At 36.7% G+C, this 4235-nt stretch overlaps 1 pseudogene; it reads right to left on the reverse strand.

Moving 5' to 3' along the window:
* Window positions 1-515: 515 nt before the first annotated feature.
* LOC147524866 (cyclin-D3-1 pseudogene) lies at window positions 516-1300 on the reverse strand (annotated as a pseudogene).
* Between the last annotated feature and the right edge of the window lie 2935 nt (window positions 1301-4235).

A 4235-nucleotide genomic window follows, 5' to 3' on the forward strand; every position in this document is an offset into this window, starting at 1 on the left:
TTCTGTATATTGATAATTGTGTGTTAGTTTTTTTTTTCTTGGAATTCTTACTAATGCATGTTTTCATAAATAAGAATAATGGCTGAGACATAATAGTGTACTATATCAAATAGTTCATTCCCTCATCACTGTTCATTCTTTTCCAAGTCAAATGCCACACATCTCTGCTTTCCAATCTCCCTATTCTCTTTATTCTCCAAAAACTGGTGATGGTGGGAGAAGTTTCCAATAATTTTCTCATACATGTGAATTAGGATTGGCTAGAAATGCAGAGATGGTGAAATTTGACTTGCACTTGAAGAACATATATGATGAAAACCACAATTCTTAATAGCATGGATCTTTGGTAGAATAAGAAATAATAAGAAAAGAAAGAGTGCTTAACGAGGACTAGTAATGACATCGACCGCTAAACGATTGAAAGAAAGGCAAGTGGCATCCGGAGCTCCCCGGATTCTCGCTCTTCTTGAACAGACACTTTGGAGAAGAAGAGATCTTGAAGAACTCATCGCCTACTAATCGTTCGAGCTATCGAGCCGAAAGACGCATCAATTACTCCATTTGGGCTGCCAGGTTCAAACTGATACTTGCGCTTACGAGTGTAGCTCACATTCTGGTTCTCCTTGATATCTCCTGAATTAGAGTCCAAGATAAGAGCACTGCACTCATCCAGCTTGTCCTGATTGATTTTAAGGATATCCATAAGCTGGTTCTGATACTCGGTGGGATTACAAGGTTTCAACCTCCTTGATAACATGCAACATTGTTGCAGTAGCAAGTACATAAGGGAGATAACAAACAGACCTCGAATCAGCAATGACAGACAGAAGCAAACGTTCACATCTCTTCATAAACTCCCAATGAAGATTATTCTTCAATCTAAGCCTCCTTATTATGTGATCAAGAAATGAAAGTGGTGTAACTTGATTCATCCTCCAATGAAGAGTAGAGAGTACCAGAAACTCCATTCTCTGAATAGTTTTGGCTTCAAACACATACTTTGTTTCTTCCACTTGCAGATCTAAGAGAAGGGGAACTTGGGTCTCTTCCACCTTAGCAGCAACAGAAAGACAAGCTACAGCAGCAAGTTGAGTCATCCATGGCTTATCTTTCTGAAAACGAAGGCTTGACATGAATCTATCAAGATAGTTAACAGCAAGAACTGCAGTGAGTGTAGAGAAACCATAGTGTGCGTCAACTTTTAACATCCACTCAACAGCTTGTTTGGGACTGCAGTGAGTGCAAAGAAACCATACGTTGGTATTTCAGTTGTTTGGGACTTAAAGCGGCAAAAGCCAATGATCAGGCAAGATACAAACTTGTGACTGGAAAATATCTTTGGCAAATTTTCATCTTATGTTTCATTGCATGATTGGTTATGATCTTTGTGTCATTAACAGCTTTGCGGATTCAAATCGAAGACGGTGCTCAGTTTTGTAGTGGAATCCGGATGTTGCCACACAACTCATTGTTGCATCCGATGACGATAGCTCACCTTCTCTTATAGTACGCTTCTCTTGACATTTATCTTATCTATGACCTGGTTTTCAAGATTCTGTGTACTTAGCTTGGTATGTTTCTCTGATCTTTACCCACAGCTTTGGGATGTGAGGAATACAATATCACCAGTGAAGGAGTTTGTGGGCCACACAAAAGGTATGAGACATCACTGTTTCATTTTTATTATTTATTTTTTCCAATTAATTTAATTCCAGTGGCCTACTGGTAAGGACTTGGGAGGTTGGGCCCAAGGTCTAGGGTTCAATTCCCGCCTTTACTGGGGAAAAGGGAATTTAAAGGATTAGGAATAAAGTTATACTATAAAAAAATAAGTCTTGAAAATATTGTCGTCATATTGATATGCGAGTTAACCTTGGATGGCTATATATGTATACAAAATTTCTCTTGCTTTCTTTCTCTCTTTCTTCATTTATATTTTTAAGTCAGTTAAGTTTTTATTATGTGTGTTTTCCTTGGCTGGTAAGCTTGGGTGCTTTGTTTTAATCAAAATCTGGAATAGCTATTTCTGTGGCAATGTCGAGTTCTCTTCATATAATTGGATGTGTTTGTTTCAAATAAAAACATCTTGACCATATTTATCCAATTATTTTCTACACCAGGTGTAATCGCAATGTCATGGTGTCCGATCGACAACTCTTTTTTGCTAACCTGTGCAAAAGACAATAGGACTATTTGCTGGGATACAATCTCAGGAGAGGTGGGAATGTTTTGACTGGCGTTCATATTTAGTGCTACTTCTTTTTTGGCTCTTTGTTATTCAACCATTTGTGCTCCTAGATTCTTGTTAACATTATTGTCCGCACTTGGCTATAGTTTTCTGATGTCAACAATATTGGCTTTATATTAAATTTGGTGCAGATAGTATGTGAATTACCTCCTGGAACCAACTGGAATTTTGATATTCACTGGTATCCAAAGATCCCAGGGTTGATATCAGCGTCCTCTTTTGATGGGAAAATTGGCATTTATAATGTTGAGGTATGGACATTCTACAATGCATGTACAACTAGTTTTTGGAGACATTGTTTGACAAGGCTTCATTTTGCCGAGTTTTATACTTTTATTTGCATATTGCCGAAGAAAAATAACTGGATTGTTAGAATTAGACATTTTGCATGCTTGATTGAAGGTTGTAAAATAACCGGATTATTAGAATTTTACATTTTGCATGGAAGATTGAAGGTTGTAAAATGACTCGAAGAGACAGGAAGTCGTCCCTACTTCATATTAGCAATCGACAAGTTAGAACCCAAAAAAGAAAAGATACTAGAAATAGACAAGAGAACAAAACCTGAAAACCCACCTTTTATTTTGAGTATACAGGAAGCATCCCACGCCCGATACCTTTACATTTGACTCTGCCATCTGTTGGAACTGCTTTTTGTAATTGAGCTTGTTTGCTTGATTTACTTGATGTTTAGCCTTGCTTATTTTATTGTTTCATTGGTGATAACTTTATGACACAAGGTTTTTTAATGGTTTGACATTTACATGTACAATTTAGTTCAAAATCTATTAGCTTTTGGCTATTTTTGTCTTCTTATTTGATCTGTGTCTTCATGAATGTGATCGAGTTATAACTTTGATAAGTTCTTTCTAAGCTTTTGGCCATGGGCACCAATTTACTCATATAGGAGGTGCATAGTTTCACATACATTGCCAACTTGAGTGTATTTTAGGTTTATTAATGTTTCTAATAAATTTACTTAAGTGATTTTTTTTTTTTAATTTGTTGTGCCAGATTGGTCGGTCGCCAGAAGTAGTAGAATCAAGAAGAAGCTCGAAAGTGGATCTTTGCTCAAATTAGCATGCTATAGACATTATTTGTGGAATTTTAGTTTTGAATAATTCGTCTAAATTTAGTTGAACGTTGTTAAGATTATGTGAGATGATGTTTTTTTGCAAAAAATAGTTATGTGAATTCTTTAAGATCTTTTGTATTGAATGATTTAGCATTTAGGATGTGTTATATAAAAATTGTTTTGGGCGGGGATTATGCAAATGGAAATATATAGGTATATGTATGAATTGCACAATCTGTAATGTTAAATCGTCCCAAATAAAGCGTGTGTTTTTCTGGAATTTATATCATTCGCAACAATTTTAGTGTAGCTAAAAGCTTTGATTCTACCGTAACGTAGACATTTTTTGCCACACTTGGTGTGTGGCTAAATTTATAGGCGTCTTTTGCCATGCCAAATGTTCAGCTAAATATTCAAACTTCCCGCACTGTGTAGCCAAATATTTAAACTTTTCGCAACGGAAATAGTGTAGCAAAAGGTTGCCTTTTGTGACGCCTAGTTGTGTAGCTAAATGTATCACTTTTGCAACGCCATCCTAGTTGTTACAAGCTCTCTTTTGCGACGTCAAGCGTTGCAAATAGTTTGAATTTTTTTTTGCAATTAATTTAATTTTCATAAATGAAGTAGCAACGGAATTAGTGTATTAGCAGCGCCCACAGGCGTCGCAACAAACTAAGAACATTTGCCATGCCACTTTTGGCGTTGCATTTGAGTATTTGAGACGCACTTTTTAGCAACGCCTTTGCAACGCCATCTGGTGCATTGCGACAGATCTTTTGCCACGCTCAAAGGCACCTTTAGCGATGGGGTATGGCGCTGCTAAAACCATGTTCTGTTGTAGAATTCTAACCCTGGAAGTGTTGCAATACATTCTAGGCATGAGAATTTCCATACTTTTACAACTCTGTGTGT

The sequence above is a fragment of the Coptis chinensis genome, chromosome 1, assembly GCF_015680905.1.
Source record: "Coptis chinensis isolate HL-2020 chromosome 1, ASM1568090v1, whole genome shotgun sequence".
NCBI lineage: Eukaryota > Viridiplantae > Streptophyta > Magnoliopsida > Ranunculales > Ranunculaceae > Coptis > Coptis chinensis.